The sequence below is a fragment of the Ictidomys tridecemlineatus genome, chromosome X, assembly GCF_052094955.1.
Source record: "Ictidomys tridecemlineatus isolate mIctTri1 chromosome X, mIctTri1.hap1, whole genome shotgun sequence".
NCBI classification, from domain to species: Eukaryota; Metazoa; Chordata; class Mammalia; order Rodentia; family Sciuridae; genus Ictidomys; species Ictidomys tridecemlineatus.
Window position 1 is genome coordinate 12,941,463 of NC_135493.1, and position 15,050 is coordinate 12,956,512.

Sequence of the window (15,050 nt, forward strand, 5' to 3'; positions counted from 1 at the left end):
GTGAACCACTGCACCCAGCTCTACTCTGTGTCTTTTGCCAGAATAGATGCAACCCTGAAGATTTGTTTGTCCTCTTAATTCTTCTCTTAATATTTCAGCTGTGAGTGAGCTATTGATTGGAAAGGAATAACAACCTGCTTTTGGCAGGTTCTGGTATGTTAGGAATTGAGAGCTTTAAAAAAGAACATTACTTCACATAGTTTGCTTCAAACTAAATAATATATAGTGTTGTGTCATGAAGAAGGTTCATTGCTAGAGATCATCAGATGCAAAGGAGAAGGAGAAGGAATTCAAATAAGTGACAGTATTTACTAAAGGACTGAAGACCAAGGTCAGCACCATAGGAACATTGTCTCCAGCAGCCCACTCACTCTCTACCCACTTCACCCATAATTCATATACTTGGCTCCTAACATGCACTTAAAGCACTTCCCAGAAAGACTGTTCTAGAAGAAAAGGTACACAGAAAGTAAGCAATTAACTTTTCATTGAAGTTAACCTTTAGAGTATATTATTAGTAGTTTTTTATTCTAGTTTGACTTGTCAGTAGAAAAAGTAGGAAGGGCTGGGGTTGTGGCTCAGCAGTAGAGGGCTCACCTAGCACATGCAAGGCCCTGGGCTTGATCCTCAGCACCATGTATGTATAAATAAATAAATAAATAAATAAAGATTGTCATTTAATAAAGTAGGAAATAACATACTGTGTTTAGATGTACTGCAAATAACTGAAGGTATTACATCTACCATAAAAATAGACAAAAAGTGGAATTTTTTGCTGCATTAATTTATTAATCCAAGTTGTGGCTAATGAGATCTTTTTTTTTTAAAGAGAGAAAGAGAGAGAGAATTTTAATATTTATTTTTTAGTTATCGGCAGACACAACATCTTTGTTTGTATGTGGTGCTGAGGATTGAACCTGGGCCACACGCATGCCAGATGAGCGCGCTTCTGCTTGAGCCACATCCCCAGCCCGCTAATGAGATCTTAAGGGGACTTTCTGAATTGGAGAGAGATGCCAACAGGGAACTAAAGAATATTTAGGTTTACATTGTTATTTTTTAAGTATTGTTGTCCATTATGATTGCCTAATGGAAGATTCTAGTACTTGTTTTAAAATTCATTTTAAAATTTTATTAGTAAACTTTTAATTATTTATTTATTTGTTTATTGGTTGATACTGGGGGTTGAACCCAGGGACTTTCAACCACTGAGCCATATCCTCAACCCTTTTTGTTTTTGATTTTGAGATAGGGTCTTGCTAAGTTTCTTAGGCCCTCACTATGTTGTTGAGGCTGGCTTTGAGCTTGTGATCCTCCTTAGCTTCTTGAGTCACTGGGATTACAGGGGTGTGCTGCCATGCCCAGCAGTAAATTTATTTTAGAATTTGTTTAGATTTATAGTAAATTCTCAAGGATGGTGCCGCAGTCTGGCTGGGCACAATTCAGGAGCCACTTTTCAAAAGAAATGAACTTTATTTTTAGAACCACACAGGCCAAACAAAACAGCTCCTCAGGAAAAACCCTCAGAGACCAACTGCCACCACTGGCTACCCACAAGCCTCTCCCTCAACCACAAGCCTCACCACCTCCCCCACTCCTCCTGCTCTTGAGGCCGATTGGCTGGGTCGCATGGGCGGAGCCAAAAAAGTCCCCCAATGAGCAGCTCTGTGGTCTGAAAGGGCAAGGAAACAGCCCAGTGAGCATCACCGCAGAGGAGCCAATCAGCTAGATGTTGCTGGGGCCGCTGTGAGCCAATCATCAGCCGGCAGCTGATGGTACAGTGAGATCCCATTATATGCCTCACACCCAATTTCTATTATTATTAACATCTTAGTATGATATTTTTGTCAAAATTAATGAGCCAGTATTATTAACTAAATTCCATGCATTATTCAGATTCCCTTAGTCTCTAATGTCCTTTTTCTGTTCAGAATTTCATGTAGAATACCATATTGTGTTCTGTCATCTTGTTTCTTTAGACTCCTCTTGGTTGGAACAGTTTCTCAGACTTTCCTTGGTTTTGGTGGCTTTGATGGTTTTGAGAAGTACTACTCAAGTGTTTTATAGAATATCCCTCAATTAACAATTATCTGATACTTATCTCATGATTAGAAGTGAGTTATGATTTTTTTTGGGAGAAAGATCAGAGAGGCGAAGAGCTATTCTCATCAAATTTCCATATTACATAGTATTTATATAATTTGTCATTGATAATTTTTGAAAATGTTTTAATTGTCAATGGATATTTATTTATTTGTTTATATGCTGAGAATTGAACCCAATGCCTCACATATGCTAGGTAAGTAAGTGCTCTACCCTTGAGCCACAACCCCAGCCCTGTCATTGAATAATATGATCACTAGTATGAAGCATGTTGTTAAGTTTCTAGACAGTTAAATTATTCCTTTTTAAAATAGAGATTTTTATTGATTTTCTTGTTTGTTTCTGGGAAGAAAGATGTTTATTTTCATTTATTCAACAGAATTTATTGTGAGTTAAAGAAAATGTTATTTTAGGACAATTCTAGGATTTTTTTTTTTTCAAGACCCACTCTTACTAATTGAGAAAAGCTGTATTTAAGGAACAACCTATACTTTGTGGGTAACAAAAGTTGCTCAAAGTCAAAGTTTTTGGTATATAGTGTGTATTTGTTTAGCTTTTCTAAATATATAAGGTTTTTAAAAAATTGTTTTATTACAGATGAATATTATAAAGTAAGAAAATCATATTTTCATATATTATACCAACTCAGTTATTTGTGGTTTCTCAGTATATCAAACTTCCTCACCTTCTCTCTTCACTTATCACCATTACTTCTGAGTATAAATTATTTCCATAAATAAGACCCATTCTATCCTTCTATCTTTAATATACTGTAATACACAGGGTTGTATAGATACTAGACATTTAACAACTTACATATTTACATTCCTTCAAATAGTAATACTATATAGTAGTCACAGTAACAGATGAAGATCAGAAAGTACTAGGGGAAAACGTCACAGGCATATCTTGTTTTGGAATTTGTTAGTGAGGTTCAATATTAAGGAATGAAAGTATCATGCAGCAGTTGAGCCTCTAGGATGAATTTGATTTAACTTTCTACAGCAGCAAAATCTCATAATCAGATGATGTTGCTTGAGGCCTTCTCTTGTTTTGGAGTTGGATAATTTAGATTGAGTAACCTCTAGTGGATTTTTATTCTGCCATGTAGCAAGGATTGTCTTTGCAGATGGAGAAGGAGAATTTTCTGTTGGGCTGTACATGAGCTCAATGGGAAGGGTTAAGAATTATGAATGAATTCATCATTTAACTGGATTTTGCTTCCAAATAATAGGCAACTTTACCAGATTTAGTGACATTACAAACATGGAAAGAGCAGAGGCCTCTAGGTTTCTTTGCTGTCTCTGCCACTAGTTTGTTGTGTAATTTTTTTTGTAGTTTGTTTTCTTAATGATCTTCAAGATTTTCAGCCATATGATAAGAATATTTAGATAGGCAAGAACATTATTTAGATCCCTGAAGATGATATAAGTCTGTGGTTCAAAATGGGAAATGAGATTTGCAATGTGGGCTATCCTCCCAAGAACATGTTGTGCTCATGATGAGGTATCAGAGGTAAAAATATAAAAAGTATTTGTTTTTCTCACAAAAGATTTTATGTATAGTTGGGGGCATGGTGTTGACTAATGACTTGATGCTGATTTTTTTTTGTAGATATGGCCACAAATATAAAAATAATAGATTTTTGGGTAATGCCTATGGGTTATAGAGCTTTTAAAGATGTATTCTGGATTAGGGAACTGGTGATTGGATGGAAAAAATGAACAGAGTTCTCTGTATCCTGAACTTCATATTCATCCTTTTTTCTGGTTCTTCCCATTTGACATACTTTCTTTCTCTTTCATTGGGATTTTAAAGCAACTCTGTGCTACTCATGGGCTTGCCTCATACTCTCTGATGTTGGGAGGTCTGTGAAGGCCTTCTGGTTTCTGTTTCTGTACAGCTTTCCACTGGACAGAGCAGAAGCAGGTCAGCCTTGAACAAGGCTTTGGGCCCCAGCCTGTTGGAGTTAAATTTTGGGAACTTCAGGCTACTAGCTCAGCAGTTCAGCATGTATGCTAGTCTTATTCTGACTTTGTGAGCTCAGATTTTTTTTAAGACTGATCTTGCCTAATTCCTTGTAATTAAGACTAGCCTTGTATTTTTTGTGTGTGCCAGAAACTAGGCTTTGTTCTGTTTTTTTTTTTTTTTTGCCTTGTGAAGTCCTGGTCTGGGCGCAGTAGATGTTATTCCAGTTCCTTCCAGGGTAGGAATATCCTTTCTTTTAGCCAGAGCGCTCAGGAGCATGAGCTCTATCTATCTAGACCATGAGGTTGGGTTTTTGTTGTCTAATCCTAATATTGTTGGTGCTCATCAATTATCTTTTACAACTCTCCTTGTTGTGTTCTGTTTGCTTTTTTCTTGCTGAGTATCTCAATGCTTATTGTTCATGTGCCTAAGGTTCTATTTCTTACTACTCCACCATCATCTTCATCTTCGTTATCATCTTTTTTTTTTTTTAAGTAGGGAGCTGAACCCAGGGATGCTTTACCACTGAGCTACATCCCTAGTTAATTTTATTTTATTTTTTAAGGTGGTAGTTATTTTATTTACCTTAGTTATGACTTTCTGCAAAGGTAATATTTTATATTAAGTATCCTTTCTGAGCGACTCATCTTCAAAAAGAAACCTTTGCTGGCCATCTAGTATCATGTCAGTCTCTGAATTTGAAGAACATCATTTCATGTGTCTCCTGTAGGTAGACTTCTTCCACTGCTTCCCTTTCTATGATATGTTTTTCCATCCATTTTCTGATTATGTCAAATCAATAATGACAAGTCAATAAAGTTTGAATTTAAAGTTTATTTATTTGTTACACTTAAAAATTCTTATTTTTGACTGGACTCAGACTTAGAAGTAGAAGCTCTCAGAGAAGACAGCCTGAGTCTCTTGGCAGTCTGTTCCTGGCGTTTTTCTTTGGCTTCTTTCGTTCTCTTGGCCAAAAGTTTGGCATATTCTGCAGCCTCTTCCTTATTCTTCTTAGTAAGCTGTTTATTCAGAGCAGTATGCTGGTGCTTGTGTTGCAGGACATGTGGAGGAACAAGACACTGAGTCTTTGGTGCTTTGGTCCTAGGTTTTTTTCCCCTTCCTTGTTTAAGGGTTTTCTGACAACATATTGGTGGACATCATCTTCCTTAGAGAGACTGAAAAGTTTGCAGATTCTACTAGCTCTTTTGGGTCTTAGTCTACGAGGTACAGTAGTGTCAGTAAGTCCAGGAATATCCTTCTATCCTTTTTTTTTTTTTACAATAACCAAGTTGAAAACGCTCAGATTGACATCCATAATGCAACCTAGAACAGATTTGTGCTTTTTCCAGTTTGCCTGGGTCTATAACAGGAATGCCCCTTACTCAGTAGCTGGTGAACACAGCTGTGGGTCAAGACACCCTGCTTCATGGGGAAACCTTGTTTGTCATTCTCGCCACTGATTTGGACCATATAACCCTTCCGTTTTTCACCCAGAGCATCTGCAACAACTTCTGTGGCCATACGCTTCTCATAAAAAGTACGAAGTTTGCGTTCATTGACCATTTCAATGAGTTTCTGACAGCCAGTAGCTGGGAAGGAGATATTCACCTTCATCTTAGAGCAGCTGATCACCCACAAGGCACCATGAAAAAGAGCTCAATTTTATTTTTATTTGTATATTTTGAGACAGTGGCTCTCTTGAGTTGTTGATGGTCTTGCTAAGTTGCTGAGTCTGGCCTCAAACTTTAGATCATCCTGCATAAGCTTTCTGAGTTGCTGGGATTATAGGCATGTGCTACTGTGCTGATCTTTCATCTTCTTTTCTTTTTTTTTAAGATTTTTTTTTATTGTTGTAATTGGACACAATACTCTTATTTTATGTATTTATTTTTATGTGGGCCTCGCATGTGCTAGGCGAGCACTGTGCCACTGAGCCACCACCCCAGCCTTTTCATCTTCTTTTCTAATTACACAGTCTTTGTCTGTCTCTTTTTTCCTAGACTTTACTTTTAGGATGACTTCCAAGCATCTGATGCCCTATTCTTCCAGTGTGGAGGGGTCTCTGCAGACTCTACTATCTCATCTACCATACTGCTTGCTTTCAAAAGCTTAATTATGACAATCATTGTTTTCCTTTTTTCTGGAAATCTTTTAATAAGAAATCTACCATCAGCCTTTAGCTCATTATTTCATGATATAAACTTACCCTTGGATATTCTTTATGGAACTTTAAAAAATATTAATTTTTTTGTCTTTAAAACAAACCTCATATATCCCCTTTGCAGCTACTTGCTACTTTTACAAGGGGCAGGGCAGGAACTAAAATCTTAAAATCTTGACATTGGAAGAGATCTTCAAAGGCATCCATTTTAGCTTTCCATCTGATTGATACCTTATCAACTCCCAAGGTAATTCATCAGTCACGTTTTTTAGTAGCTCTCCATTGGTTTCTTGGGCCAAAACCTTCAATTCATTCGTTTATATATTCATTCACTCATTCCTTCAGTCTGTTCAGTTACTGAACATCTACCTTTAGCCAGTCACAGGGTATGTGTGTGTTTGAGTGTGTGTGTTTGTGTGTGTGTGTGTGTGTGTGTGTGTGTGAGAGAGAGAGAGAGAGAGAGAGAGAGAGAGTAAGAGAGAGCGAGAATGAATGCCAGCAAGCACATTACTGTCCATTGCGAGCTGCTAGCCTAGTGGGAGATAGAGCAATCACCATTCCTAGCTAAGGAGCTAAGGGATGAGCAGTAGTCAGGAGAATGTCTCATTTCCTCTGCTGACTGAGGTTGTGGGGGAACTCTTTTTGCCATTCCAATTAATACCAACTTTCTTGTCCATCACCAGATTTTTAGCTACCCTAAAAAGAGAAGAAATTCCACATCTGCCTTTTTCCTTTGCTTATCCATGACTTGCTCTTGGAGTCATCTTTCTGTATGGAAATCTTAGTTTGTCACTTCCCTATTCATAGGCTGCCTATTTTATACTCCATAGACTTAGTATCTAACTCCTTAGCATAACTTACAAAGCCCTCGGACTTTGAAATTCATACTTCCCTCTCTGTCTCATTACACACCATTTTCCATCAGGTACTCAGTGTCCCAAAATTTTGTGCAGTTTCTTGGCTATATCATACTTACTATATTTCTATTGCTGCCTGCAGTGACTACTGCTCTTCCTGGTAAACTCTGGGGGCATGAATACCTGATAGAAAATGGTGTACAAGGAGGAATAAATCACACCTTTAGTTTTCCTCTTCTAGTAAGATATACTCTGGCTTGTTGGCTGCTTCTGTACCTCATATATCCCCACCATTGCTCATGTGAAGATCATTGGGTACTCCAGACCAAGTTTTATCTTCAGCTTAATAACAGAACCTGGCACAGAGTGAGAAGTGAATAAATATCTGTAGGATGAAGAGATGAGTGAATAAATGAAGACAAGTGTTCTGTAGAGTGTTTTTCAGTTTAAATCTTCTTTGGGCCTCTGAGAATGCTAGTTATATGACTCCTACCATTTTTTGACCATAGTGTCCTACAAATCCAGGACCATGCACACTGGTTTATCCATTGCTAGACAGCTGCTTGAAACTGTCGTTGAATAGTCTACCAAACAGTGAAAAAGGTCCTTCAGGGGTTTTGGACAGCTCATCACCATCTCCCATCCTGTAGCCTCTGCTGCCAAGATAAGCATCTACTTTGTTTCATCAGAACTCTGATAAAGAGAAGAGTTTGCACAGAATGAAAATGCTTCTTCCCTGATCTTCTAAACCAGAACACTAGTAAAATGAGGAAAATTGGTACTTGAATGGGTTCCTGTATCATTAGGCAGCTCTTTGAATGATTCATCTACAAACTCAAGCAATTGATAAGGACAGTTAGTGATTATTTATTATCTTCAGTTAGTTTGTTTTATGGGTGCATTTTTGGTTCTAAATTATACATTTATCACCTTCTTTCCAGAGCCCCCTTTTACACATTTATATCAATTAGCAGTGAAAGTACACATAGAGAATTTATATGAACTTCGTCTGCCCTCCATCTCTTCTTGTTCCTTTTTCATGGATCTTAAATTTATGATCAGAAATCAGCATTTTAGTTTTAATTAGTTATAAACCTCTGCCTAAAATTGGTTATTTGAGATGATGTACAATTTATTGCAGTATTATTGAATATAATTTACATATGGAAAAGGTATCTTTTTTAGCTGTGTATAAGTCAGTGAATGTTGATAAAATTTTATAGTTTATAACCTCAACTGAAATCAAAATAATAGAATTTTCTGTCACTCTGTGCTCCTTTGTAGTTAATATCCTCCCTGCATTGCCAGTCTGTGGCAACCACTGATTGATTTCTGTCCTTATTTTTTTCCATTTCTGGAATTTCATGCTAATTGGATCAAAGTTTGCAACCTTTTGAGTCCAGCTTATTTAACATAATATTTCTAAGAATAATCCATGGCATTGCATTTATACATTTTGCTACCTTTAATTGTCAAGTAGAGTTCTACTATATGGATGTACTACAATTTGTGTATCCATTTACCAGTTGGAAGATATTTGGAATGTTTTCAGTTTTTGATGGTCATGCATAAAGTTGCTATAAATACTTAAGTTTAGATTTTTGTGTAGACATATCTTTTTTTTTCTCTTAGGTAAATACATAGGAGTTTGATGGCTAGATTTTATGACAAGCGTGTTTATTACCCTTTTAAGAAATTGCCAAACTGTTTTTCAAAGCGACCATATCATTTTGATTCCTAATACCAACATATAAGGTTCTACTTGATCCGTATATTCACTGATATTGTTATTGTCTGTCTTTCAAATTTTTAGCCCAGGGTTGGGGCAATAGCTCAGTGGTAGAGTGTTTGCCTAACATGTAAGGCCCTGGGTTTGATCCCTTGTTAAAAAAAAAGCCAAGAAATGGCCTTTACACATGCTAAGAAAACACTGTGCCACTGAGCTACAGCCCCGGCCCACCAAGAAATTCTTATGGGCAGATAGGGAAATTTTATTCTGCATTTTTCCTAAAATGAATAATGAATTTGAGCAAGTATCTGTTAACATTGTTTTGATTGGCAGGGTTTTAAAAATTATAAAGTTTTGAGGGTCTTTTAAAAATATCTGGATATCAGTCCTTCATCAATAAGTGTTTTGTAAATGTTTTTCCCAGTTTGTGACTTGTCTTTCCATTTCAAATTAAAAATTTCAAAGAACAGAAGTTTTAAGCTTTGGATGAAGTTCTGTTTTTCAGGATTTTTTTTAATGGTTCATGATTTTTCTGTCCTATCTGAGAAATTATTGCCTGACCCAAGATCACAGAGATTTACTTTTTTCTCTGGAAGTTTTATAATGTTAGGGTTTACATTTCAGTCTATGACCCTTTTAAAATGTTTATATACAGTGTGATATATGGATTGAAGTTCATTTTTTAAATACACATATACCCAGTTATTCCAGCATTTTTTGTTGAAAAGACTAAAAAGATTACCCTTTGTCTATTGAATTAACTTGACACTGTAAAAAATTAATTGACCATATATGTGTGGATCAATTGCTGGACTCTAGTCTGTTGCATCTATCTGTGTTTATCCTTTTGCCAATATCATACTATCTTGAATATTGTAGTTTATAGAATAGTTTGTTTGGGATCTAACCCAGGGGTCCTTTACTATTGAAATATATCCCCAACCCTTTTTACTTTTTATTTTGAGGCAGGGTTCCACTAAGTTGCTGAGGTTCTTGGTAAGTTGCTGAGGCTGGCCTTGAACTTGCAATTCTCCTATCTCAGCCTCCTCAGTCCCTGGGATAACAGGCTTGAGCCACTGCACCCAGTTTATAGTATGTTTTGAAATTAATTGACATGAATACTCCCAACTTTATTTTTCTTCTGCAAAATTGTTTGGATCATTCTGCTTTTCCATATAACTTTTAGAATCATCTGGCAAATTTCTTTTAAAAGCCTTCTGTGATTTTTATTTGGGGTGAATTAGATCCTGTATATCAATTTGGGGGAGAATTAACATACAGTAGTCCTAACTGGGCATGGTGGTGCATACCTGTAATCCCAGTGGCTCAGGAGGCTGATGCAGGAAGATTGTGAGTTCAGAGCCAGCTTCAGCAATAGCAAATGCACTAAGCAACTCAGATCCTATCTCTAAATAAAATACAAAATAGGGCTGGGATGTGGCTCAATGGTTCGGTGGTCAAGTGCCCTGAGCTCAATCACTGGTACCCCCCTCCCAAATACAGTAGTCCCCCTTAATCCACAAGAGATACATTCTAAAAAGAAACCACAGGTAGTACTCAGGTAGTACTGTGCTTTTTCTTGTACATACAAGTACCTGTGATAAAGTTTAATTTATAAGTTAGGTAAAATATGAGATTAACAACAACAATAATAAAATAGAGCAATTAAAATAATAGATTATAATAAAAGTTATGCAAATGTGGTCCTTCTTTCAAAATATTGTACTGTACTCACTTTATTCTTCTGGTAATGTGAGATGATATAATGCGTATAAAATGAGATATGAAGTGAGATAAATGACAAAGGCATTGTGACCACATTAGGCTATCATTGACCTTCTTGCTGATACCTCAGAAGAAGGATGGATTATCAAGTCATGATCATGCCTTAACCATGGATAACTGAAACAACAGAAAGAGAAACCATGAATGAGGGGAGACAACTATATTTATGATATTGAGTCCTCAAATCCACAAAGTATATCTCTCTGTTTAGGTCTTTCATATCTCTTGTCAGTATTTTTCATACATCCTAACAATATATTGTTAGATTGAATCCTGAATCCTGAGTATTGCATGCTTCTTTAAAAAATTTAATTCCTCATTTGTTCACTGCCATATAAAAAATAATTGATTTTTATTTAATTTTATTGGTACCACAGATTGAACCCAGGGGCACATAGCTACTGAGCCACATCCTCAGCCCTCTTTATTTATTTATTTATTTTATTTTGAGACAGGCTCTTGCAAAGTTGCCTAGTGCCTCACTATGTTGCTAAGGTTGACTTTGAACTTGGAGTCCTCCTGCCACAGCCTCTTGAGCCTCTGGAATTATATAGGTGTGTGCCACCATGCCTGGCTATTAATTTTTTTTTTTTTTTTGAGAGAGAGAGAAGAGGAGAGGAGAGGAGAGGAGAGGAGAAAGAGAGAGAATTTTTTAGTTTTCGGCGGATACAACATCTTTGTTTGTATGTAGTGCTGAGGATCGAACTCGGGCTGCACGCATGCCAGGCGAGCGTGCTACCGCTTGAGCCACATCCCCAGCCCCTGGCTATTAATTTTTATATATTGATTTTATATTCTCCAATTTTGATAAGTTCAGTAATTAGGTCTATTAGTTTTTGGAGATTCTTTTGGACTGTCTATATTGATAATTATGTTTTCTATGAATAAATAGTTTTGCTCCTCTCTAATCTGTATAAATATTTATTTCTTTTCTGTAATTTACATTTTAGCTAGGACTTCTGTCCTGGTTAATGTTGGATTGGAGTGGGAAGAGTGAATTCCTTGTGTATGAATGGGTTCTTTGCCTGTTCCTAATCTTAGTGGGGAATCATTTAGTCTTTCACCAGTATATACTAATTAGCCATAGGTTTTTCATAGATACCCTTTATCAGACTGAAGAAGTTCCCTTCAATTTCTAGTTATTTGTGGGTGTGTGTATGTGTGTTTAATCACGAATGTCTGCTGCATATATCACACACCTTTTCTGCATCTATAGATATACACAAATTTTTTTGGTTAGGCTGTTGATATTGTGGGTGGATTGTGTTTATGAGTGTTGAATCTACCTTGCATTCCTAGACTAAATTATATGTGACTAATATATATTATTCTGTTGTATTTTATGGGCAGAAATTTTGGATAGATGCCATGAAGTAGATGGCAATTCCTTAACCATGTGTTTGTTGCATAGGTCATATTCTCTTCCATCCTAGCTAGGGAAAGTTCTCATCTTCTTGCCTGTCATGTAATATACTTTTGCTTTATCTTCTTTTGATCTTTAGGTCATCACAAAAGAGCCAGGGAGAAGGTTACAAAGATAATGTATAATATGCAGTGTATACATTTATCTCATTTATTAATGGGAAATTGAGGTGCATCAGGTAATTTGTACCACCCAAGTATTGAAGTTAGTAAAAGGCAGAGTTAGTATTTAAGTTGCAGACTTTTTGGAAAAAATACAGTATTAATCCAGTTTATACTGTTTCCTTTCTCTGAAAGTGAGTGGATGTACGTGTGCATTTGTGTGTGTGTGTGTGTGTGTGTGTGTGTGTGTGTGTGTGTGTGTGTAACAGAGAAAGACAGATTTGGAAAGAGAAACAGTTTTATAGATTACCATCTATACATCTGGGCTTTTAGGTACCTTTGGAAATCAACTATGATATTTACTTGTGACACATTTGTGTCTCTGTTCTACATTTGTAAAAATTGAAATGTAAAATATTAACATGGGATTGTTTGCTTTATACATGCAGTATGCTCAATATAATAGTGTTTTACTATCATTATTGATTTTTTACCATTAAATGCATTTGATAACTGCAAATAATGAATTTGGTTTTTTGAAAAATGTCAAATGAAACTTAGAATGATTTTAATAGTTGTTCACGTCTTTTGCTGATATAGTGTAGACCAAGTTACTTTGTATAAAAATATACAGTTTTCTCTACTTTTCACTCTCCTCTTTCCAAGTGAAAGCACCACTGATATATTTACTAAATGTGTTTGAAAGATCTTAAAAACACTACTGAGTGCTTTGGGCCTTGGCCCATAGTAGAGATGCCATTTTAGTCCCTTAGTCATGTAGATCTGATAGTTTTTGACTTTTGAGACTATCTTCTCTAACAAACACAAACCACTTCAGGCTGTGTTGAGGTAATGATTGTTTTTTTCCAGTAATTTTGCTTATCATAAATAGGGCCCAAGAGCTTTTATGTGTTTCCTCAGTCTGGGAGGTAGGAATGGAAAAAAAAAAGGCTGATTCTTAGAAAGTGCATCATACTAATTAACATTAAATTACCCTTTAGAGCATAGGACCTTTGGGATAGTTGTTGTTAGCTCGAGCTCTATCAACTGATACCCTTGTGGGAATTGATTCCCATGATTATTTGATTTCATGGTGGTACCCTTCCAACCAAAGATGTGTTGCTTGGCATATGAAAATCAATTATAAGCCAGGTGTGATGGCGTGCACCTATAATCCCAGGGGCTCAGGAGGCAGAGGTAGGAAGATTGCAAGTTCAAAGCCAGCCTCAGCAAAAGCCAAGTGCTGAGCAGCTCAGACCCTGTTTCTAAATAAAATATAAAATAGGAATGAGGATATGATTCAGTGGTCTAGTGCCCCTGAGTTCAATCCCCAGTACTCCTGCCCTGCAAAAAAATCAGTTGTATTTGGAGAATTTTTTAATGATAATTGTATTTAATTTTATCTACTAATGATGAGAGACAGTTCCAATAAAACTGTTTTTTAGCTTTTTCACTGAAGAACAATTTTAGAGGAAAAGCTTATTCAGGAGTTAGGTTCAGAGGTCTCAGCTCCATTCTTTAGGCTTGAAGTGAGGGAGAACATGGAGAATTTTTGAATAATATCACTATCCCTTGATGTGGAAAATCAGAATTAATCAGTCTTTATTTGGAGTATGTTTCTTCTAGCCCTGAAGCTCTTATGTAATATGTTAAGCTTCAATTTCAAACTGGTTAATAATGACCTTAACAAGCTGATGTTGAAGTGAATGTGATAAGAAAGTTATGTTGATCATATTTGTTCAGCAATCCAGATGTCTTTGTGTTAGGATGATATTTGGTTTTGATCTTTTGGATTTGTACCTCCCCTCCCCCAGTGATATATTCAGATGATGAAGTGTGATGTAAATTGTGATATAAATTTGTAACATTTATTTTACTGTTTTCAAAGCATATTGGCCACATCTTCTCATTTACTTTTTACTTTACTTGGTACATTAGTTGAGGGTAGGTCTTATTTCCATTTTATGGTGAAAAAAATAGACCCCAGAGATAAGTGTTTTTCACATCACCATTAGATATTGAAAGAGTATTCAGAACTTGATTTTGTCTTTTGCCCTTTGTTCTTTTTATTAGACCTCTGATCATTGAGCCGGATCTGGCTCTCTAAACTTCATCTACCTGGTAAACATTCAAAAACTAATGTGTAATGAGCACCCTTGTCCCCACAGTTAGGATCAACAGATGTGATTAGATGTTCATCTTCAGAGGAGTTTGTGAAATAACTAGTTGGCAAGAGACAAAATTTTGGGAGTAATTTCTACCTTTCATATGTGTAACTGTCATTTTCTAGATTGACTACATGGATGTTTCCAGTGTCCAAGTGGCCACGTCCAAAGGCTGTTAATTAAATTTTAATAAACTATTGGGCAGTGTGGTGAGGCCCAGCCTTGTAGATTTAGTGGGGCTTCTTGAGGAGTTACTTTGTTAAACACTGGGGAATAGGGATTAAAATGAAACAAATAAAAATATGATTTGATTTTCCGAATCTCACAAGCTAGCAAACTAAATGAAAGAATATATAGAGATGCTTCTGATTTTGGCTTCATCTGGTTACAACAGTTTTTTGAACACATGCCTGAAACTTTCTGGTGGCTTGCTATTTCTTATAGAATCAAATACCCTTTCTTATCAGGACATACAGGGTGTTCTCTGATTTGACCCAGCTTCCTCTTGCTTGAAGTGCTCAAAGGTGGCCATAATTTTTTATACCTCTAGTGTTTACTTATGCTAAGCTGCTTTTCTAGAATGACATATTAGTCTGGATCATCTGGAAAATAGATACTCAGGATTAACCTGGCACAGAATCATTGGGGAAAATGCCTGTGGAAGAGACAGTGGTGAGGGACTGGGAATAGTGGGAGTGCTATCAGTTCATGATGCAAGTCTGACCCCTAGTGAAGGGGACAGAGAGGTAGTTAGGTAG

General features: G+C 36.4%; 1 protein-coding gene, 1 non-coding gene and 1 pseudogene across 11 annotated transcripts in view; 1 reads left to right on the forward strand and 2 right to left on the reverse strand.

Annotated features, from left to right (window-relative positions):
• Atp11c (ATPase phospholipid transporting 11C (ATP11C blood group)) overlaps positions 1-15,050 on the forward strand; it is a 197,029-nt gene that overhangs the window by 31,414 nt on the left and 150,565 nt on the right. The gene's annotated exons all lie outside the window — the stretch shown is intronic.
• LOC101968426 (small ribosomal subunit protein eS6 pseudogene) lies at positions 4,932-5,685 on the reverse strand (annotated as a pseudogene).
• LOC120891214 (U6atac minor spliceosomal RNA) lies at positions 11,951-12,075 on the reverse strand. Its single transcript, XR_005735590.1, has one exon. It is a non-coding gene; the product is annotated as a U6atac minor spliceosomal RNA (small nuclear RNA).